This window comes from Miscanthus floridulus, chromosome 2 (genome assembly GCF_019320115.1).
Source record: "Miscanthus floridulus cultivar M001 chromosome 2, ASM1932011v1, whole genome shotgun sequence".
Lineage (NCBI taxonomy): Eukaryota > Viridiplantae > Streptophyta > Magnoliopsida > Poales > Poaceae > Miscanthus > Miscanthus floridulus.
In genome coordinates, this window is record NC_089581.1 from 65,895,622 (window position 1) to 65,920,550 (window position 24,929).

Here is a 24,929-nt window from a genome sequence, read left to right on the forward strand (position 1 = left end):
GCCATTCACGGCAGCGGCCGGCTTCCCGAGCTCTTTGGCCCATGCCACGAGCACCGTTGGGCTCGCACGAGGGTGGGGAGCATGCTGGCCACCTTCGCTGGGCCGGAGACCTCGTCGTCGGCGAAGATCTCGGCGGTCCGCCGCCTCCTCTGTCCCGGGTGGCTGGCAGGTGGGGCCGGCTGAACCGTGGGGGCCCACACGTCAGCTCCTCGGCGCGAACCTAGGTGCACTGCACCGGGTGCACCTAGCGTTTTAAGGCTCGCTGGTTTTTCAGAAATAGAAGAAATGATTTACAGATTTTGTTTAAATGCTTTTGAAACTCATAACTTGCTCAAAATAGCTCCAAATTTGTTGAAATAAGTTTTGTTAGGTTTCTTGTGATTAGATCTATCTGTTAAAAATATTGCATGTCAAATCTGTGATACTTTTCTGTTGAGCTTTATTTAAATTGAATAAATGTTGATTTCTTAGAAAATGTCTAATAAATAGATTATACATCAAAAAAATATGGTTCCAGTTTTGTTAATCTCCTTTAGTGATGTACTTTGTAGGAAAAATATATGTCATGCATGTTCTGTAGAGAAATATTGATGTGTAGTTCAAGTGCCTTTAGTTGATGATTTTTGTTATTTTCATAGAGAGCAAAAATTGTATAAAACATGTGCATGATAATTCTTGTACAATGATTGTATGCTATGTAAATCATGGGAAAAATACCAAATCTGTTGTTTGACACTTTTCACAGTACAAAGTATTTTCATGCTTAATTATCAACCATAGCTTGTCATTTTTGTGTAGGCTATTTTACTTATCCAAATGCCATGAAAATTTTATGGTAGTCTACTCAGAGTAGTACTATGCTACTATAATTTTCTCAGATTTTTATGAGCACCAGAAATATATGTTGCTGTTGTAGCCCTAGTTTAAAATGAAATAAAATAATCTTCTTTAATGCATGTTTAGTTAATAATGTTTGCCTTGGTGTATCTTTGAAGCATCTTATCTTGTTGTGGTGACTTGGCATGTTAGTACAGTGGTTGTAGTAGTAGTATAGTAGTACATGTTCTTGGATGATGTTGGCTACCTTGTAGAGGAGCTTTACTTCTACTATGTCCAATAGAGTTAAACATGATCATCTACATTCCATGCATCATGATCATTACATGTCATCTCTCCGATGCACCTATGCATGAACACTTATACATCTACATCATATAGGATCGCAGGAGGAGTTGCTAGTAGTAGTTCAGAAAGAGCAGACCGGGATAGATCCATAAGAAGTCCAGGCACATGAGGTGCCAGAGGAAGAGGAGCAAGGAGAGGACTTGCCCGAGTGCGTGGATCATCAACCTAGTTCGTTCGAACGAGGCAAGCCCTAGAGCATTCTAAGCCTCCTACTTTCTAAAAGCAATTCTTTCTATATATGAGTTTATATATTGTTGCATTAAGTTGTAGGAGTTGATTGAAACCGTTGATGCATTTATTACTATCCTTGCCTACCTTATTACCTTATTATCCTGTTAGGTCGGGATCGAATAACTGCTTAGCCTTGCTTAGACCGGTAGCGATCGGTGATATCCGGTCACCTACATTTATAGGTGGTTACTGGAAGAATTTAGCTATGGAAATAATGATATCCTAGAAATAACCATGTGTGATGGATAATTGGAGACCGGACGAAAAAGTTGAAGGCAACCAAACAGGGTTCTGGGGTGCTGTTAGTTTTCATCTGTGTCAATTAAGGACCGATCGTTGCTCGTCCCTCTTGTCATGTTGAACGCATGCCTCACATTTAGCTGGCCGAATAAAGTACCTTTCGACTACGAAGCTAGTGACACTATTCGAGCTGGGATAAACTCGGATTGGCAGACTGGTGATGAAGGGGGTATGACGGGGACGCGAAGAGTGAGCCCAAGGTGCGTCCTGGCTATCGAGCGATCCCTGGGTAGTGCGGTCCCTGACTGTTATCCCGCGGCTACTTGGAAAGTGTCATTGGTGATCTATAGCTCACTTGATCGGTGAGTGTGGTTTGTGTGAGGAATAAATCACCAGCTGGTTAGGAATCGATTTGAATCGCCATCGCTCCTGGATAGTGAGCACTTGACTCGAGCTACAACATCATAGTAATTATGATGGAACATTGATGGTTATCTGGATGGCATGGGATATGCTAAATCTAAGATGGTAACTAGATGTTATTGGTTAATCAAGTGATTGCTATAGTATAGGTGCTTACCTAGATGGATAGGTCATAATAAAGATGATGCAAAGTACTTAAAATGGTTTCTCCATGATAGCTTATGCTTTTCGCAAATGAGTCAGCTAGCCCACTAAAGAAAGCCTTGCATAATCCTTGGTGTCGCTTTATTTTGGTTTAAGATAGGTAAGTCTAGCTGAGTACCTTCTCGTACTCAGGGCGTTGTTTCCATTGTTGTTGCAGATGGTCAAATGTACTACGGTTATTGCATTAACTGCCTGTACCCAGCGATGGGCGACAACTAGGACCAAGGGCAAATGGTCACTCCGTATCTCTTATCTGATGCTTTTGTTGGAGATGACTACCTATTGGCACTATATCTGAACCAAAAGTGTGGGTGTGGCTTTAAAACTATTTGCTTCCGCTATTTCAGTTTGAACTTGGGTTGTAATAACTTTATATTCTAAACTCTGATGTATCCAACTATCATTGCGAACTTTATGTAACATGTGACGGTACTTGCTAAACTTGTACGATCTTGGTTTGTATGTCGATTGGTTTGAAATCCTTCATGGTTTCATGGACTATCGGGTTATACGGGCTTAAGTTTGTTAAATTATCTGCTTCGGCGGAAGATTTCCTTACTTAATCTCGTATAAGTGGTAAGTTCTGTTACAGTGATAATGGCAAAGGCAAGGTCAAAGGGCTTGGTAAGATTGCAATATCCAATGATATGAGCATATCCAATGTGTTGCTAGTAGAGAGCTTGAACTTCAATTTGCTATCCATGGCTCAATTGTGTGATCTTAAATTCAAATGCATATTTGGGGTAGATGATGTAGAGATCATAAGTGTAGATGGCTCTAATTTGATCTTCAAAGGATTTAGATATGAGAATCTATACTTGGTTGATTTCAATGCTAGTGAAGCTAGATTATCTACATGCTTGTTCACTAAGTCTAGCATGGGTTGGTTATGGCATAGAAGGCTTGGTCATGTTGAAATGAAACAATTAAATAGATTGGTTAAGCATGACTTGGTTAGAGGCATGAAAGATGTTGTGTTTGAAAAGGATAAGCTTTGTAGCTCTTGTCAAGCCCGAAAACAAGTTGGAAACACCCATCCTAAGAAAAGCATGATGAGCACTAGTAAAGCATTTGAGTTATTGCATATGGATTTATTTGGGCCAACACAATACATTAGCATCGGTGGTAACAAATATGGCTTTGTGATAGTGGATGATTATACTAGATATACATGGGTATTCTTTCTAGTGGACAAAAGTGATGTGTTTGCAACATTCAAATCATTTGTCAAGGGCATTCACAATGAGTTTGAAACTTCCATCAAGAGAGTTAGAAGTGACAATGGTAGTGAGTTCAAGAACACTAGAATTGATGAATTGTGTGATGAATTTGGAATTAGACATCAATTCTCGACCAAGTACACTCCACAATCAAATGGCCTTGTTGAGAGGAAAAATAGAACACTCATTGATATGGCAAGGTCTATGCTTAGTGAGTACAATATGAGTCAATCTTTTTGGGCCGAAGCTATCAACATGGCTTGCTATTATAGCAATCGCCTCTATTGTCACCCATCGAAAGAGAAGACACCATATGAGCTCTTGAATGGTAGAAAGCCCAACATTGCATATTTTTTGGTCTTTGGTTGCAAATGCTATATCTTGAAGGAAGGTACTAGATTGGGCAAGTTTGTCAAGAAATGTGATGAAGGATTCCTACTTGGCTACTCCACTACAAGCAAAGCATATAGAGTTTGGAATTTGGATAGCGGTACTCTTGAAGAAGTTTATGATGTTGAATTTGATGAAACCAAGGGTTTACAAGTAGAGAATGAAAACTTGGAAGATGTTAGAGGCATTCAACTTTCAAATGGCATGAAGAACATGGATGTTGGTCAATTAAGGCCTAGGCAAGTGAATGATGATGAAGATGATCAAGTGCAAGTGCTCTCTAACTCAAATGTGCAAGATGATATAAATCAAGCTAGTACAAGTGACTCTCATGATAATGAACAAGATCAAGTGGCTAGTACATCATCTCAACCCAATGATCAAGCAAGTGCAAGCAATCAAGTTCCAATCCTCCAACCAACCAATATTGCAAGGGATCATCCATTGGACACTATAATTGGTGATATTTCTAAAGGTGTACAAACAAGATCTAGATTGGCTTCATTTTGTGAGCACTTCTCATTTCTGTCATCCATTGAACCAAAGAAGATAGATGAAGCATTGAAGGATATTGATTGGGTTAATGCTATGCATGAAGAATTGAATAATTTCACAAGAAATCAAGTATGGGAATTAGTAGAGAGACCAAAGGGACACAATGTGATTGGAACCAAATGGGTCTTTAGAAACAAGCAAGATCAAGATGAGATAGTAGTAAGGAACAAAGCAAGATTGGTAGCACAAGAATATACACAAGTTGAAGATCTTGACTTTGGAGAAACATATGCCCCGATTGCTAGATTGGAAGCTATTAGAATCTTGCTAGCCTATGCTTGTGCCCACACCATCAAGCTCTATCAAATGGATGTCAAGAGTGCATTTCTCAATGGTTACATCAATGAAGAAGTATATGTTGAGCAACCTCCTAGTTTTGAAGATGACAAGAAGCCCGACCATGTGTACAAGGTGAAGAAAACATTGTATGGCTTGAAGCAAGCACCTAGAGCATGGTATGAGAGATTGAGGGACTTCCTACTCTCTAAAGGGTTCATGATGGGCAAGGTCGACACCACTCTTTTCATCAAAAAGATTAGAAAAGATTTATTTGTATTGCAAATCTATGTTGATGACATCATATTTGGATCAACAAATCAAGACTTTTGTGATGAGTTTGGAAAGATGATGGCTAATGAGTTTGAGATGTCCATGATTGAAGAGTTAAGTTACTTCCTTGGTCTTCAAATCAAGCAATTGAAGAATGGTACATTTGTGAGTCAAGGCAAGTATATCAAGGACATGATCAAGAAGTTTGGCATGAGTGATAGCAAGGCCATTAGGACACCAATGGGAACCAATGGCAACTTGGATAGTGATGCAAATGGAAATATGGTGGATCAAAAATTATATCGGTCTATGATTGGAAGCCTACTCTATGTGACCGCATCAAGGCCGGATGTCATGTTTAGTGTATGCATATATGCAAGATTTTAAGCCTCACCAAGAGAAAGTGATTTGAAGGTTACAAAGAGAATATTGAGGTACTTGAAGCATACACCAAATGTTGGTTTGTGGTATCCCAAAGGAGCAAAGTTTGAGTTAGTTGGTTACTCCGACTCGGATTATGCGGGATGCAAGGTTGAAAGGAAGAGCACCTCGGGCACATGTCAATTGTTGGGAAGATCACTTGTTTTATGGTCATCAAAGAAGCAAAATAGTGTTGCATTATCAACCGCCAAAGCCGAATACATATCCGCCGGTAGTTGTTGTGCACAAATACTTTGGATGAAGGCCACTTTGAGTTATTTTGGAATCAAGTTCAAGAAAGTACCATTGCTATGTGACAATGAGAGTGCAATCAAGTTGACCAAGAATCCGGTTCAACATGCAAGAACAAAGCACATTGATGTCCGCCACCATTTCATAAGAGAACACCAACAAAAAGGGGACATTTGCATTGAGAGTGTTGGCACCGAAGATCAACTTGCCGATATATTCACCAAGCCATTGGATGAGAAAATGTTTTGCAAGCTAAGGAATGAGTTGAACATATTGGATTTCTCAAATATGTGTTGATGCATCCTCACTTATATGACATGCCTCTCCTTCGAGTAATCCAAGGTAAAAGTTGATTGGCATGGCATACATCCTTGCTAAGGACTTGTTTAGTGCATCTAGACATCTTTCATATTTAATAGGCTCATTCATGAAAATCAAATGAATTTGATAATTGTATGGTACCACTATTGCTTCTTTGCTTATTTTGATCTAGTGGTAGCATATGACATGTTTGTGGGCTTGTAAACCTAGTGTTTGATCTAGAAAATTAGCTCTAAGTGTTTAACTCAACATGGTACAAGATAACCCTTATTTTGAGGTGTGAAGAAGCTTGTCCTTAGATCAAACCGAGTTAAATATCTTTGGTAAATGATCTAGATTGGATCAAATTTGGGAAAATGATCCTCACCCCATTGATTGACATTGATAATCTCAACCTATCTACATTTTGAACCTTTGTGGTTATTGATGACAAAGGGGGAGAAAAACAAAGATATTAGTGATATTAGTACATGGGGAGAAAAATAAAGATATTAATGTACTAAGATGGTGAAAAGACAACAAAGGGGGAAAGAAATAAAGATATAAGTGATAGGGGGAGAACTTGACATAGGGGGAGAGATATGACAAAGGAAAGGGATCAATTAAAATTTTGAGCACACAAGTAGGGGGAGCAAGCTCATGAACTTGTATGGTGCATTTGAATGTGCATTTCATATGTTTGCTTGCATGGCACAAGTTTTAAATTTCAATATCCATGCTTGTGTGGTGTATGCTAGTTGTAGGTTTGAATGATGAAATGAAAATCTAGCATGCATAGGTTATCTAGTGATTTCATTTCCAAGTGTTTCCAAGTGGTATCGAGCTAACCATGGTGCTAAGGATGGTATATTGGTGCACTCCGATTGGTATCACACTTCAAAGGTCCATCTTTTATACCTTAGCATCATTTGGTAGACATTGTCTCCTATATTTCTTATCTAAGCATATGTGCAAGCTACAATCCAAACTCTTAGCACATATGTAGGGGGAGCAATCGCTACCATTTGGGGTTCATGAAACTTGTCCATATCCTTTTACACATGGTAAATATGCTTGGGCAAGCAACATGGATTCAATTAAATTTCAATTCATATATTTTGTGAAAGGGTTGTCATCAGTTACCAAAAAGGGGGAGATTAAAAGCTCTAGTTTGGTTTTGGTAAATTGATGAAACCCTAAGTGCTAACCTAGTTTATCAAGTGAGCATGATATAGGTAGCACACTCCAAGTGGTGAAGCAAATGAAGATCATGACATGATGATGGTAATGCCATGATGATGATCAAGTGCTTGGACTTGAAAAGAAGAAAGAGAAAAACAAAAGGCTCAAGGCAAAGGTATAAATTGTAGGAGCTATTTTGTTTTGGTGATCGAGACACTTAGCGAGTGTGATCACATTTAGGATCGATAGCCGTACTATCAAGAGGGGTGAAACTCGTATCGAAATGCGGTTATCAAAGTGCCACTAGATGCTCTAACTCATTGCATATGCATTTAGGATCTAGTGGAGTGCTAACACCCTTGAAAATGTTTGTGAAAATATGCTAACACACATGTGCACAAGGTGATACACTTGGTGGTTGGCACATTTGAGCAAGGGTTAGAAACTTCACCAGTGGAGTGTCCGCCCGTAGAGTGCGGATAGTCCAATGGTGCCATCGACGCCCTAGACAGAAAAGATGGAGGTCACTATAAGTGACCGGACGCTGGTCTCTGAAGGACCAGCGTGTCTGGTCAGTAGCAATAGAAAAAGCGCAGCGTCGGTCATCGACCGGATGCTGGCGCAGAAATGATCGAATGCTAGCTGGCTGTGTCCGGTCACACTAACATGGTCATGCACAGAGGAGTCACTGAGTAACCGAACGCTAGGTGTGTCTGGTCGAGCATGACTGCACGCATCTGGTCATGAAAAGTCGTCTCTAGATGCTTACTGGAAATGACCGGACGCTGGGGGTTCAGCGTCCGATCACTTTGAGCTATAGCGTCCGGTCGTCATATGACCGTTGAGATCGGGTGTTCAGTAATTGAAGAGAGGGACACGTGGCATGCATCACATGACCGGACGCTGAGGTCCAGTGTCCGGTCAATATGACCGGAGCATCTGGTCACCCCGTGTTGTGCCCAATGAAGGGGTACAATGGCTCTATTTCGTGGGAGCTTCTATATAAGACCCATGACTGGCTCAAGCTCACTCTCTTGGCCACTTGCATTGACATAGCAACCTTGTGAGCTTAGCCAAAGCCCTCCCACTCATCTCCATCATTGATTCATCATCTTTGTGAGATTGGGAGAGAATCCAAGTGCATTGCTTGAGTGTTTGCATCTAGAGGCACTTGGTGTTCGTGTTTCGTTGCGGGATTCGCTTGTTACTCTTGGTGGTTGCCGCCACCTAGATAGCTTGGAGCAGCGAGGATCGTCGAGCGGAGAGTGGTGATTATCTCTGGCTCTGATTGAGGTGATTGTGAGGTGTTCTTGACCTTTCCCCAGTGGAGAGCCAAAATGGTACTCTAGTGAATTGCCCGTGGCTTGTGTGATCCTCATCTTGTGTTGGTTGTGCAGCACCCTATTGAGGGTTTGGCGTGTGATGCCAATTAGCACCTGAACCTCCAAGTGAGTGAATCACCACAACGAGGAGTAGCTTGCCGGCAAGCAAATGAACCTCGGTAAAAAATCATTATGTTCTTCATTTGATTCCGAGGTGATTGGTATTCATTCTTGTGATTGATTGGCTCCTTCCTCAACACGATGGTATAAACAAATTGCTCACTCTCTTTATATTACCGCAAACTAGTTGTTAAGCTCTTTAGTGTAGCTAGTTGTGAGAGCTTGTTAGTTTGGTTATTGTGGCTCTTTAGTTAGCCTTTGAGAGCACACTAACTTAGTGTAGTGATATAGCTATTGTGTGGATAGAAACTATATAAACTAGAATTGTGGTAGGTGGCTTGCTATTTTAGTAGGCTAGCACAACACTTGCTTCGCCTTATATTTGTCTAACCAGTTTGTTAAGTGTTGTTGTAGAATTTTTAATAGGCTATTCAGCCCCCTCTAGCCATTAGGACCTTTCAGAGATGATGGAGCCTCAAGGTCTTGATACGACTACAAAGGCGATGGTCCATTTTGCTAGGGAGATACTCTAGAGGAATGATGTCCTTAAGGAAGAATGGGAAAAGGAAAAGAAGGCTCGCAAACGAGTTGTAAGGTAGCTTGTTGAGTATAGGACCCAGCACAAGATGCCCAAGATCTATGAGAAGCTACCCAGAGTTCGTCACCATAGGAGTTTAGAGTCCCTTATGTAATAAAGACGCTAGTAGCACGGGTCAAGTTGAGTCAAATAGTGTGGTGTGAACTTTGGTGTGCCTAGTTGATTAATTATTATGTTTATATGTCAGTTGGATTTTTGTAATGAGTGCTGGAATTTTGTGGGCATGTCTGCAAGTTTCATAGTTAAGAATATTAAAGTTTGAGTCAATAAATAAATAGTTGGTTTGGTACATCTTGTTCTCTCGGATCTATTTTTCGGAGCAGTATGCCCTTATCTCAATGCCAATCTAAATCTACTCGACCAAATTAGGAAATTTTATGGGAATAACTAGACTTAAGTATCTTTCTAATTCCTCTAGAACCATCCTTATATCTTATCTGGTTTGAGAGATATAGCTGTTTCAAGTTGAAGTTTCTGCGTAGTCTAGAATCTAGAACAGTTTCGGTTGTGTCCTATTTTGCTTAACATGATGACAGAATCTAGGCATGTGATCTGAATAAAAGTTGTAGAGAATTTCTTAAACTTTGTAACCATGTAAAGAACGTCTCTTTTGGATATCTGGAACTCGAGATATGACTGTTTTACCAAGCTGCTGATGTTGGAACTCGTCCAGAAAATTTTCAGAATGTATTCTAAATCTCTATAAGTGTCTATAACATGGAAATCTCTAAATTTTAAATATTTGTGTTGGATATCAGATGTCTGGAAGAGGAAGAGGCCGAGGTCATGAAGGTGTTCCCCCACATCCACCACCACAAGCGCCACCTACTATTAAGCGGCTCCTGACAGTGCAGACACAACTTATGCAAGCTCTAGTGCAGAATCAGCAGAATCATCCAATTAGTGGAGCACCGCGTGACAAGTGTAGTGAATTCTTGAAAGGCCGCCCCCTGGTGTTTTCTCATGCCACTGATCCACTAGAAGCAGATGACTAGCTTTGTGTAGTAGAAAAGCAACTCAACATAGCGCAATGCAACGACCAGCAGAAGGTGTTGTACGCGTCAGGACAACTCTAGGAAGAAGCTCAAGACTGGTGGGAGGCATTCGAGTATGGACATCCCACTAATGCTCCTCCTATCACCTGGTAAGAATTTAGAGAGAATTTCAGATCCTACCATATACCTGAAGGATTGATAGAGATGAAGTAGGAGGAATTTCAGGCTCTGAAATAGTGATTTATGTCTGTAGTCATGTATCGTGACCAATTCGCTTAGTTGTCACGTTACGCTCTGAAGGAGGTGGCTAATGATGCTAATAAGCAACGCTGCTTTCTCAAGGGTTTGTATGATGGACTGCAACTCCAGCTTATATCCAATACATACCCCAATTTCCAGACGCTGGTGAATCACACTATTATTATTGACAATAAGCGCAAAGAGATGGAGGCCAAGAAGAGGAGGCTTCAGGGACAGGCCTCTAGGAGTAATACTTGTCCACGCACCAACCCTTAGCAAGGCTTCCAGCAGAGGTACCCGGGGCCACCTAACCAGTGGAATCGCAACCTAAACCAACAATGTCCACCATACCAGTAGAAGAATGCCAATCAATGCCCTCAGCAGCAGAATGGCCAGCGGACACCATGGCAAGGAGCGCCTAACAACACTCCTATGAAGACCAGTGCCCCTAGCACTCCCAACAAGTGTTTCCATTGTTGAAAAGAGGGTCACCTATCGTATAACTGCTTTGAGATGCCAAACCAGTAGGCCCCACAGAGGTAGAATAGTTATCAGAAGCCAGCACCCAACACAGGAAAGGTGAATCATGTGTCTACAGAGACGGTGCTTGCAGAACCAGAAGTCATGCTTAGTACGTTTGATGTCAATTCCACTCCTGTCACTGTTCTTTTTTATTCTGGAGCTTCACATTCTTTCATATCAGAAGCATTTGTTAGAACGCATAGCATACCCTTATGTGCCATGAAAGATCCCATATTAGTAAACTAACTAGGAGGTAGTATGCAAGGTTCTTATCGTTGTCTTCCGATGAGTCTATCCTTCAGGGGGTAGAGTTCAAAGTGAGCCCCATTGTGCTGAGAACATCTGGTATTGATGTGATTCTGGGTATGGATTGGATGATGCAACAACAAGCAATAATTCAGTGTAAGGAGAAGGTAGTTGTTATGACCGCACCGAATGGGGATAGAATCAGTGTTGATGTTGTAGTGTAGAAGCAGCCGACAGCCATAGTGAACCATCTCGATGAAAGCGCCAACAAGGAAGACCCAGTAGTGGATGAGTTTTCGGATGTGTTCCCCGATGACTTGCCAGGTATGCCACCTGATCGTGACATTGAGTTTATTATTGAATTATTACCTGAAACTGCACCTATAGCTAAGCGTCCATATAGAATGGGGGTTAATGAACTAGAGGAACTTAAGAAACAAATAAAGGAGTTATAGGAGAAAGGTTTCATTCATCCTAGTTCATCACCTTGGAGAGCACCGGTTATATTTGTTGACAAGAAGGATGGTACCCAGAGGATGTGTGTTGATTATCGGTCACTAAATGAGGTTACTATCAAGAACAAATACCCACTACCTAGAATTGATGACTTGTTTGATCAGTTGAGAGGTGCTTGTGTTTTCTCTAAGATTGATCTTCATTCTGGTTATCATCAGTTGAAGATTTATGCAACTGACATACCTAAGACAGCCTTTACTATAAGGTATGGGTTGTATGAGTACACCGTTATGTCCTTTGGTTTGACCAATGCACCTGCCTACTTTATGTACTTGATAAATAAGGTGTTCATGGATTTTTTTGATAAGTTTGTGGTGGTATTTATCGATGATATATTGGTATTCTCCAAAATAGAAGAAGAGCACGCTGAACATCTAAGGTTGGTCTTACAAAAGCTCATTGAACACAGGTTGTATGCTAAGTGAAGCAAGTGTGAGTTTTGGTTGAAGGAAGTTTCTTTCCTAGGCCATGTTGTCTCTAAAAGTGGAATAGCAGTAGATCCAAGCAAGGTGAGAGATGTGTTGAATTGGAAACCACCAACCGATGTGGGAGAGATTCATAGTTTCTTGGGATTGGCTGGATACTATAGAAGGTTCATACAAGGGTTTTCTAAACTTGCCAAGCCTATGACAGCTCTGTTGGAGAAGAATGCTAAGTTTGTGTGGTCTGAAAAGTTGTAGGGTCAAGATGGCGACTAGAGGGGGGTGAACAGTCGTTACTAAATTTAATCACGCTGGCTAACCAAAACAATTGTGGAATTAAAACAATCAGTCTAGCCAAGATTACACCCCTCTATCGAAGTTCACAAACACCTTATAAAGATCCTAACTATGCAACAAAGGTGTCGGGCTAGCTTGAGCTCACCTATCCAATTCAAGGAGCAAGGTTACACAAACCTATTCCACTAGTATTTCGCACACCGGGGAGCTCCTACACAATTCTAGTAAGCAAAAGCACAAAGCTCCTAAGCTTACTAGCAATGCTCAGTAACAATGCAACCAATGTCAAATTAGAGCGCGTAAATACTTAGCTACACAAACTAAGCAATGTGACTAACAAGGTTACACAAACCAAATTAGCCATGCAAGGGAGCTACTTCTATGCTACACAAGCAAGAAGATAACTAGTGAGCTACATAAGCTAACTAATTACAAGAGCAACTACACAAGCACAATGTATATGAAATTAACCACAAGCTTGTGTAAGGGGATTGAAACCAATGGGAAGAACAATGTTGACATGGTGATTTTCTCCCGAGGTTCACGTGCTTGCCAACATGCTACGTTCCCGTTGTGTCGACCATTGACTTGGTGGTTCGGCTGAAATCTCTAGTTTGGTTTTGGTGAATTGATGAAACCCTAAGTGCTAACCTAGTTTATCAAGTGATCATGAGATAGGTAGCACACCCCAAGTGATGAAGCAAATGAAGATCATAGCATGATGATGATGATACCATGATGATGATCAAGTGCTTGGACTTGGAAAGAAGAAAGAGAACAACAAAAAGCTCAAGGCAAAGGTATAAACCATAGGAGCTATTTTGTTTTGGTGATCAAGACACTTAGAGAGTGTGATCATATTTAGGATTGATAGCCGTACTATTAAGAGGGGTGAAACTCGTATTGGAATGCGGTTATCAAAGTGCCACTAGATGCTCTAACTCATTGCATATGCATTTAGGATCTAGTGGAATGCTAACACCCTTCAAAATGTTTGTGAAAATATGCTAACACATGTGCACAAGGTGATACACTTGGTGGTTGGCACATTTGAGCAAGGATGAAGAAGATAGAGTTGAAAAGGAGCTAGCCACGCTAGTTATAGAGTGACCGGACGCGTTTGGTATGGTGACCGGACATGTCCGGTATTTGGTGACGAACTCTGCGACCGGACGCGTCCGGTCGCCACACCGGACACGTCCGGTGTGAATCAAAAAACACAGTGTTCAGCAGTACAGTCGATCAGACGCTAGCAGCGTCCGATCTGGTATCACCGGACGCGTTCGGTGATACATGGATGCTTACTGTACTCCATCGGACGCTGAGGCTCAGCATTCAGACATTTTCTAACAGATGCGTCTAGTCAACCTGGTGGCTTACTGGACTCGACCGGACTCGGTGGCTTAGCGTCTGGTCATTCATAGTTCTGTGTCCGGTCTGAGCGTCCGATCACATGAAAGTATGGGCTGCAACGGCTACCTTGTCTTGAACTAGACACGTGGCGGTCTGGGAGAGACCGGACGTGTCCGGTCGACCTACCGGACATGTCCGGTATTCACGACCGGAGCGTCCGGTGCTGTGTCCGGTCGATTGGACTAGAGCATCCGGTTGACGCGTAGTCAGCCCGTGTTTTTGAGCCAATGGCTCTATTTTGTGGGGGCTTCTATTTAAGCCCCATGGTCGATTGAAGCTCACACTCTTGGCCATTTTCATTGACATAGCAACCTTGTGAGCTTAGTCAAAGCCCTCCCACTCATCTCCATCATTGATTCATCATCTTTGTGAGATTGGGAGAGAATCCAAGTGCATTGCTTGAGTGTTTGCATCTAGAGGCACTTGGTGTTCGTGTTTCACTGCGGGATTCGCTTGTTACTCTTGGTGGTTGCCACCACCTAGATGGCTTGAAGCAGCGAGAATCGTTGAGCGGAGGTTGGTGATTGTCTCTGGCTCCGATCATGGTGATTGTGAGGGGTTCTTGACCTTTCCCCAGCGGAGCGCCAAAAGGTACTCTAGTGGATTGCTCATGGCTTGTGTGATCCTTATCTTGTGTTGGTTGTGTGGCACCCTATTGAGGGTTTGGTGTGTGAAGCCACGCGTCAACCTCCAAGTGAGTGAATCGCCACAACGAGGACTAGCTTGCTGGCAAGCAAGTAAACCTCAGTAAAAATCATTATGTTCATCATTGATTCCGAGGTGATTGGTCTTCATTGTTATTCATCCTTGTGATTGATTGGTTCCTTCATCTACATGGCAGTATAACCTTCTTGATCACTCTTTTTACATTACCGCAAACTAGTTGTCAAGCTCTTTAGTGTAGCTAGTTGTGAGAGCTTGCTTGCTTGGTTGGTGTGGCTCTTTAGTTAGCCTTTGAGAGCACATTAACATAGGGTAGTGTCATAGCTATTGTGTGAATAGATACTATCTAAACTAGAATTATGGTAGGTGGCTTGCATTTTGAGTAGGCTAGCGCAACACTTGCTTCGCCTCATAATTGTCTAACCATTTTGTTAAGTGTTGTTGTAGAAATTTTAATTAGGCTATTCACCCCCCCCCTCTAGCCATTAGGACCTTTCATGTGGCACGGAGCCAAGGTCACCGTTATTTGAGGCTTAACAACCTTCGGTGTTAAAATGGCTCAAATCAACAACACCAAAAAGTCACCCCAATTTGATGGCTCCAACTATCCCTATTGGAAGGCCAAGATGACAACTTATATCAAGTCAATCAATAGGAAGGTTTGGAAGGCGGTAGAAACAAAAATTGAGATTGAAGATCCGGAGAATCCCACCGTGGCCGAAGAAGTACTTCTCCAAAACAATAACATTGCTCTAAGTGCTATTCATGATGCAATTGATGAAAGAACATTTGAGCAAGTCAAAAATATTGAGATGGCTCATGAGGCATGGAAGAAATTGGAAGAATCATTTGAGGGCACTCAAGCCGTAAAGGGTGCTAAGGCATATATCCTTAAAGAGAAGTTTGCAAGCTTCAAGATGAAGGATGATGAGAGTGTGCCAGAGATGTTCCATAGGCTTCAAGTGATTATCAATGATCTCAAAGAACTTGGATTAGAAGTGAAGGATAAGGACTTCTCCCATAAGTTCTTGAGGTGCTTACCTTCAAGATTTGGCACATTGGTCACCATTCTAGTAAGAAGCGGTTTGGACACCATGACACCAAACCAAGTATTGGGAGATATAATGACCGATGATACTTATAGAGATGATGATGAGAAGGAAGAAAAGAAGGAGAATAAAGATGACAAGAAGGATTACAAGAAGAAGAGCATGGCATTCAAAGCCACATCATCAAAGGGCAAAGCTAAGCAAGAGACATCAAGTGAAGAAGATGAATCTTGGGATGATGATGATGATGAGAAGATGGCTCTCTTTGTCAAGAGATTTGGCAAGTTCATGGTGAAGAAGGGCTACCATGCTAGAAGGAAGAAGTCTTCATACAAAAACAAAGAAGAGTCAAGAAGGTGCTTCAAGTGTGGAAGCAAAGATCATCTTGTTGCTCAATGCCCATACAATAGCAACAATGATGATGACAACAAGAAGAACAAGAAGGACAAGAAGGAAAAGAAGGAAAAGAAAGAGAAGAAGGACAAGATGACATTCAAGAAGAAGAAGGGTGGTTCATATGTAATCACTTGGGATAGTGATGCTTCCTCAAGTGATGATAATGACGATAGTGATGATAACAAGACCACCAAGAAGAAGGTTCTTGCAAGCATTGCTATCAATGAGAAGCCTTCGCTCTTCGAATCTTTATCATGCTTCATAGCTAAGGCCACTAAGGTACAATCTTGTGATGATGAAAGTGATGAAGAACATGTTGATGATAATGAACATGAAAATGAAAATGATAGTGATAGTGATGATGATGAACCTACTAAGGATGAATTAATTGACATGCTAGAAGATGCTAAAGAACACTTTGACATCAAGAGAAGGGAATGCAAAAGCTTGCATAAGGAACTTATAGCCCTTAAGCAAGCCTTTGATGAGCTCAATGCATCTCATGAGAGGCTAGAGGAAGCCAATGAGAAGCTTGAAAAAGCTCATAAAAAGCTTGAAAAAACCCATTCATCTTTGCTTGATGAGCAAAATAAAAAGAAGCATGTTGAAACTTGTAATGTAGGTTTAACTTGTGATATAATTGATGAATCACTATCTATGCCTATCATTGTTGCTCCTACTAACCCTTCTTGTAGTACTTCTACTTCTACCTCATCTAGTAGTGATGGTTTCACTTGTGATGCCTTACTAGTGGTTGAGAATAAGAACCTCAAGAAGGAGGTCACTAAGCTCACTCACACCTTAGCTAAGGCTTATGGTGGTGAGGACCGCTTGCTTATGTGCTTGGGTAGCCAAAGAGCTTCTCTCTACAAAGAGGGATTGGGCTATACCCCCAAGAAAGGCAAAGCGGCCTTTGCTCCTCATAAGACTAGTTTTGTGAAGAACAATGGTCGGTTTTGCACTAGTTGCAAGCAAGTGGGTCACAAAGAGCAAGAATACAAAAACAAGAGCAAAAATGCTAATGTATCCTCCATTAAGCTTGATTCATGCTATATGCTTACCAGGGGTACAAATGGTGTAAAGGCTAAGTTCATTGGTAAACCATGGATGGGCTCAAAGAAGAAATCTATTTGGGTACCAAAGAGCTTAGTGACTAACTTTTAAGGACCCAAGCAAGTTTGGGTACCTAAAAAGAATTGATCTTCTTTTGTAGGTAAATTACAAAGCCGGAGGAAGGCATTGGGTTCTTGATAGTGGGTGCACTCAACACATGATCGGTGATGCAAGAATGTTCAACTCAATCAACACCAATGGTAATGATGGTTATGATAATATCACATTTGGTGACAATGGCAAAGGCAAGGTTAAAGGGCTTAGTAAGATTGCAATATCCAATAACATGAGCATATCCAATGTGTTGCTAGTAGAGAGCTTGAACTTCAATTTGCTATCCGTGGCACAATTGTGTGATCTTAGATTCAAATGCATATTTGGGGTAGATGATGTAGAGATCATAAGTGTAGATGGCTCTAACTTGATCTTCAAAGGCTTTAGATATGAGAATCTATACTTGGTTGATTTCAATGCAAGTGAAGCTAAACTATCTACATGCTTGTTCACTAAGTCTAGCATGGGTTGGTTATGGCATAGAAGACTTGGTCATGTTGGAATGAAACAATTGAATAGATTGGTTAAGCATGACTTAGTTAAAGGCTTGAAAGATATTGTGTTTGAAAAGGATAAGCTTTCTAGCTCTTGTCAAGCCAGCAAACAAGTTGGAAACACCCATCCTAAGAAAAGCATGATGAGCACTAGTAAAGCATTTGAGTTATTGCACATGGATTTGTTTGGGCCAACTCAATACACTAGTATCGGTGGAAACAAATATGGCTTTGTGATAGTGTATGATTACACTAGATACACATGGGTATTCTTTCTAGTGGACAAAAGTAATGTGTTTGCAATATTCAAATCATTTGTCAAGGGCATTCACAATGAGTTTGAAACAACCATCAAGAGAGTTAGAAGTGACAATGGAAGTGAGTTCAAGAATACTAGAATTGATGAGTTGTGTGATGAATTTAGAATTAGACATCAATTCTCGGCCAAGTACACACCTCAATCAAATGGCCTTGTTGAGAGGAAGAATAGAACACTCATTGATATGGCAAGGTCTATGCTTAGTGAGTACAATGTGAGTCAATCTTTTTGGGCCGAAGCTATCAACACGGCTTGCTATTGTAGCAACCGCCTCTATTGTCACCCATTGAAAGAGAAGACACAATATGAGCTCTTGAATGGTAGAAAGCCCAACATTGCATATTTTGGGGTCTTTGGTTGCAAATGCTATATCTTGAAGAAAGGCACTAGATTGGGCAAGTTTGACAAGAAATGTGATGAAGGATTTCTACTTGGTTACTCCACTATAAGTAAAGCATATAGAGTTTGGAATTTGGATAGTGGTACTCTTGAGGAAGTTCATGATGTTGAATTTGATGAAACCAAGGGTTAACAAGTAGAGAATAAGAACTTGGAAGATATTAGAGGCATTCAACTTTCAAATACCATGAAGAATATGGATATTGGTGAATTGAGGCCTAGGCAAGTGAATGATGATGAAGATGATCAAGTGCAAGTGCTCTCTAACTCAAATGTGCAAGATGATACAAATCAAGTTAGTGCAAGTGGCTCTCATGACAATTAACAAGATCAAGTGGCTAGTACATCATCTCAACCAAATGATCAAGCAAGTACAAGCAATCAAGTCCCAATGCTCCAACCAACCAATGTTGCAAGAGATCATCCATTGGATACTATCATTAGTGATATTTCAAGAGGTGTACAAACAATATCAAGATTGGCATCATTTTGTGAACACTTTTCATTTGTGTCATCTATTGAACCAAAGAAGATAGATGAAGCAATGAAGGATGTTGATTGGGCGAATGTTATGCATGAAGAATTGAATAACTTCACAAGAAATCAAGTATGGGAATTAGTAGAGAGACCAAAGGGACACAATGTGATTGGAACCAAATGGGTCTTTAGAAAGAAGCAAGATCAAGATGGGATAGTAGTAAGGAACAAAGCAAGATTAGTAGCACAAGGCTATACACAAGTTGAAGGTCTTGACTTTGGAGAAACATATGCCCCAGTTGCTAGATTGGAAGCAATTAGAATCTTGCTAGCCTATGCCTGTGCCCACAAATCAAGCTCTATCAAATGGATGTTAATAGTGCATTCCTCAATGGCTACATCAATGAAGAAGTATATGTTGATCAACCTCCCGGTTTTGAAGATGACAAGAAGCCCAACCATATGTACAAGTTGAAGAAAGCATTGTATGGCTTGAAGCAAGCACCTAGAGCATGGTATGAGAGATTGAGGGATTTCCTACTCTCTAAAGGGTTCACAATGGGCAAGGTTGACACCACTCTTTTCATCAAGAAGATTGGAAAAGATCTATTTGTATTACAAATCTATGTTGATGATATCATATTCGGATCAACCAATCAAGACTTTTGTGATGAATTTGGAAAGATGATGGCTAATGAGTTTGAAATGTCCATGATTGGAGAGTTGAGTTACTTCCTTGGTCTTCAAATCAAGCAATTGAAGAATGGTACATTTGTGAGTCAAGGCAAGTACATCAAGGACATGATCAAGAAGTTTGGCATGAGTGATAGCAAAGTCATTAGCACACCAATGGGAACCAATGACAACTTGGACAGTGATGCAAGTGAAAATATGGTGGATCAAAAGTTGTATCGGTCTATGATTGAAATCCTACTCTATGTGACCGCATCAAGGCTAGATGTCATGTTTAGTGTATGCATGTGTGCAAGATTTCAAGCCTCACCAAGAGAAAGTCATTTGAAGGCTACAAAGAGGATATTGAGGTACTTGAAGCATACACCAAATGTTGGTTTGTGGTATCCCAAAGGAGCAAAGTTTGAGCTAGTTGGTTACTCCAACTCGGATTATGCGGGATGCAAGGTTGTAAGGAAGAGCACCTCGGGCACATGTCAATTGTTGGGAAGATCACTTGTTTCATGGTCATCAAAGAAGCAAAATAGTGTTGCATTATCAACCGCCGAAGCCGAATACATATCCGCCGGTAGTTGTTGTGCACAAGTACTTTGGATGAAGGCCACTTTGAGTGATTTTGGAATCAAGTTCAAGAAACTATCATTGCTATGTGACAATGAGAGTGCAATCAAGCTAACCAACAATCTGGTTCAACATGCAAGAAGAAAGCACATTGATGTCCGCCACCATTTCATAAGAGATCACCAAAAAAAGGGGACATTTGCATTGAGAGTGTAGGCACTGAAGATCAACTTGCCGACATATTCACCAAGCCATTGGATGAGAAAAGGTTTTGCAAGCTAAGGAATGAGTTGAACATATTGGTTTTCTCAAATATGTGTTGATGCACCCCTACTCATACGACATGCCTCTCCTTCGAGCAATCCAAGGTAAAAGTTGATTGGCATGACATACATCTTTGCTAAGGACACGATTAGTGCATCTAGTCACATTTTCAATTTTATTAGGACATTTCAAGTGGTTCTATTTTATTAGGCTCATTCATGAAAATCAAATGATTTTGATGTCTATATGGTATCACTATTGCTTCTATGCTTGACTTGATCTTGTGATGGCATATGGCATGTTTATGGGCTTGTAAACCTAGTGTTTAATCTAGAAAATGAGCTATAAGTGTTTAACTCAACATGATACAAGATAACCCTTATTTGGAGGTGTGAAGAAGCTTGTCCTTAGATCAAACTGAGTTAAATATCTTTGGCAAATAATCTAGATTGGACCAAATTTGGGAATATGATCCTCACCCCATTGATTGACATTGATAAATCTCAACCTATCTATAATTTAAGTCTTTGTGGTCATTGATGACAAAGGGGGAGAGAAACAAAGATATAAGTAATAGGGGGAGAGTTTGACAAAGGGGGAGATATATGACAAAGGAAAGGGATCAATTAAAATTTTGAGCACACAAGTAGGGGGAGCAAGCTCATGAACTTGTATGGTGCATTTGAATGTGCATTTCATATGTTTGCTTGCATGGTATAAGTTTTAAATTCAAAATATCCATGCTTGTGTGATGTATGTTAGTTGTAAGATTGAATGATGAAATGAAATCACTAGATAACTTTCATTTCCAAGTGTTGTTTCCAAGTGGTATTGAGCTAACCATGGTGCTAAGGATGGTATATTGGTGCACTCCAATTGGTATCACACTTCAAAGGTCCATCTTTTATACCTTAGCATCATTTGGTAGACATTGTCTCCTATATTTCCTATCTAATCATATGTGCAAGCTACTATTCAAACTCTTAGCCCATATGTAGGGGGAGAAATTGCTACCATTTGGGGTTCATGAAACTTGTCCATATCCTTTTACACATGGTAAATATGCTTGGGCAAGCAACATGGATTCAATTGAATTTCAATTCATATCTTTGTGAAAGGGTTGTCATCAATTACCAAAAAGGGGGAGATTGAAAGCTCTAGTTTGGTTTTGGTGAATTGATGAAACCCTAAGTGCTAACCAAGTTTATCAAGTGATCATGAGATAGGTAGCACACCCCAAGTGATGAAGCAAATAAAGGCCATAGCATGATGATGATGATACCATGATGATGATCAAGTGCTTGGACTTGGAAAGAAGAAAGAGAAAAACAAAAAGCTCAAGGCAAAGGTATAAACCATAGGAGCTATTTTGTTTTGGTGATCAAGACACTTAGAGAGTGTGATCACATTTAGGATTGATAGCCATACTATTAAGAGGGGTGAAACTCGTATTGGAATACGGTTATCAAAGTGCCACTAGATGCTCTAATTCATTGCATATGCATTTAGGATCTAGTGGAGTGCTAACACCCTTTAGAATGTTTGAAAATATGCTAACACATGTGCACAAGGTGATACACTTGGTGGTTGGCACATTTGAGCAAGGGTGAAGAAGATAGAGTTGAAAAGGAGCTAGCCGCATGGGTTACAGAGTGACCGGACGTGTCTGGTATGGTGACCGAACACGTCCGGTATTTGGCGACGAACTCCGCGACCGAACACATCCGGTGTGAATCAGAAAACATAGTGTTCGGCAGTACAGTCGATCGGACGCTGGCAGCGTCCGGTCCGGTATCACCAGACACGTCTGGTCGAGCATGGATGCTTACTGTACTCCACCAAACGCTGAGGCTCAGCGTCTAGTCGTTTTCTAATAGACGCGTCCAGTCGGCCTGGTGGCTTACTGGACTCGACCGGACTCGGTGGCTCAGCGTCCGGTCATTCATAGTTTTGCGTCCGGTCTGAGCATCCGATCATAGGCCAAGAGTACCATCTTCTTTTATAATTGACTAGATGCTGCTCCCAGAGTCTGGTAACCATGTGACCAGCGTCCAGTACACTCTGTGAAACCCTATCTTTTCTGTACAGGGCGCCGGTGGCACTGTCGGACTGTCCGCACTCAAGTGCTAAACACAATGTGTATCACCTTTGTGCATGTGTGTTAGCATATTTTCACAAACATTTTCAAGGGTTGGCCACTCAACTTGTCACGCCACTCGATCCTAGCGACGATGCAAAGTTAGATCACTCGAGTGGCATTAGATGACTGATAAGCAAACAAGTTTGCCCCTCTTGATAGTACAACCATCTATCCTAAACCCGATCAACAACTTCTCTACACACCTATGACCGGTGAAATGAAATGCCCTAGGTTATACCTTTGCCTTGCGTATTTCATTCCATCTCCTCCAATGTTGATGCAACACATGCACCAACCAATCACCAAATGATATGATCCACTTCATATCATCACGTGATCTTGTTGGTTCATCGATCATGACCTCACTTGCTTTTCACCATTGCCTTCATCCATCAGCACCAAGTCTTACTCAAGCTTTACCGCCATGTGGTCCATTACTCCAAAGCCTCCGACTTGCCCTTCACGCTTGCAACCGGTCCATCAAGCCAAGTCATGTCTTGATCTTCTCCACCTTGATCACATGACTCCATTTCATGTCTCATGTGCAATAATCTCCTTCATCATCACATGTGTGAGCTTTGCAACATCTATGAGCCATCATCACTATCATGGCATATGTTTCTCACACACATGTACCTATGGACTAATCACCTGTGTATCTCACTTAAACACATTAGTCCACCTAAGGTTGTCACTCAGTTACCAAAACCAAACAAGGACCTTTTAAAAGTGTGTCAGGCTAGCTTTGAGGAATTGAAGAAGAGATTGACTATAGCCCTAGTATTGGTTTTGCCAGATCTAAGCAAGAATTTCTCTATCTATTGTGATGCGTCTCGTCAAGGTCTCAGATGTGTTCTTATGCAAGAAGGCAGAGTAGGGGCCTATGTATCCCAACAGTTGAGAAAGCATGAGCTAAACTATCCTACTCATGATTTAGAGTTAGCAGCAGTGGTTCATGCTCTAAAAATATGGAGGCACTATCTTATCGGACATAAGAGTTATATCTACACTGATCACAAGAGTTTGAAGTACATATTCACCTAGATAGATCTGAACTTGAGGCAACGTCAATGGTTAGAGTTGATTAAAGATTATGATATGGAGGTACACTATCATCCTAGAAAGGTGAATGTTTTTGCCAATGCTCTTAGTAGGAAGAGTTACGCCAAGGAGGTGCAAGTGGTAGCTATGTCAAGTGAGTTGTGTGCTGAATTTGAGCAATAGAACTTGGGCTTTGTCACTAATGCAGTGGAGTTGGTGATAGAACCCACACTAGGGCTAGAAATATGTTAGGGCCAGTTATAGGATGCGAAGTTGAGAGAGATAGCGGAGAACATAGTGATTGGTAAGGCACTAGGTTTCCGTATGGATGATAATGGAACTCTGGGGTTTGGAAAAAGACTATGTGTACCTAAGATTAAGGCTATACGAGATGCAATTCTTCATGAGGCACATGAGTCCGCTTACTCTATTCACCCTAGGAGTACCAAGATGTACTTGGATCTGAAAGAGAAGTATTGGTCGTATGGACTAAAGAGAGATGTTGCTGAGTATGTTGCTATATGTGATACCTGTCAAAGAGTCAAAGCAGAACATCAAAGACCTACAGGATTGCTACAACCAATGGAGATACCTAAGTGGAAGTCGGAGAAAGTTGGTATGGATTTTATTATGGGGTTACCACGCACTCAGAGGGGTTATGATTCAATTTGGGTGATAGTGGATCGGTTAACTAAAGTTGCTCACTTCTTACCGGTCAAGACTACCTATACTGGACCCCAATTGACTGCATTATATATGGAAAGAATAGTATGTCTGCATGGTGTTCCAAAGAAGATCATGTCTGACAGAGGTACTCAATTCACGTCACACTTTTGGCAAACAGTACATACCTCATTGGAAACAAAGTTGAATTTTAGTACAGCATATCATCCTCAGACAGATGGACAAATTGAGAGAACTAATCATATTTTAAAGGACATATTGAGAGCTTGTGCGTTACGGTATGGTACAAGTTGGGACAAGAGTTTGCCTTATGCAGAGTTTTCATATAACAACAGTTATCAGAAGAGTCTCAAGATGGCACCTTTTGAGGCTTTGTATGGACGAAAGTGTAGAACCCCATTGTTTTGGAATCAAACAGGAGAAACTCAAGTGTTTGGACCAGATGTTTTAAGAGACACATAAGAGCAAGTAAGGATGATTAGGGATAAATTGAGAGTGGCACAGTCTCGATAGAAGAGTTATGTTGACACTTGGAGAAGAGAATTGGTTTTCGAAGTAGGGGATTATGTTTACCTAAAAGTGTCACCAATGAGAAGTGTGAGAAGGTTTAACATGAAAGGAATGTTAGCACCAAGGTATATTGGGACTTTCAAGATTTTAAAGAGATGTGAAGTAGCATATCAGTTGGAATTGCTTGAGAGTTTGTCAGGTGTACATGACGTGTTCCATGTGTCTCAATT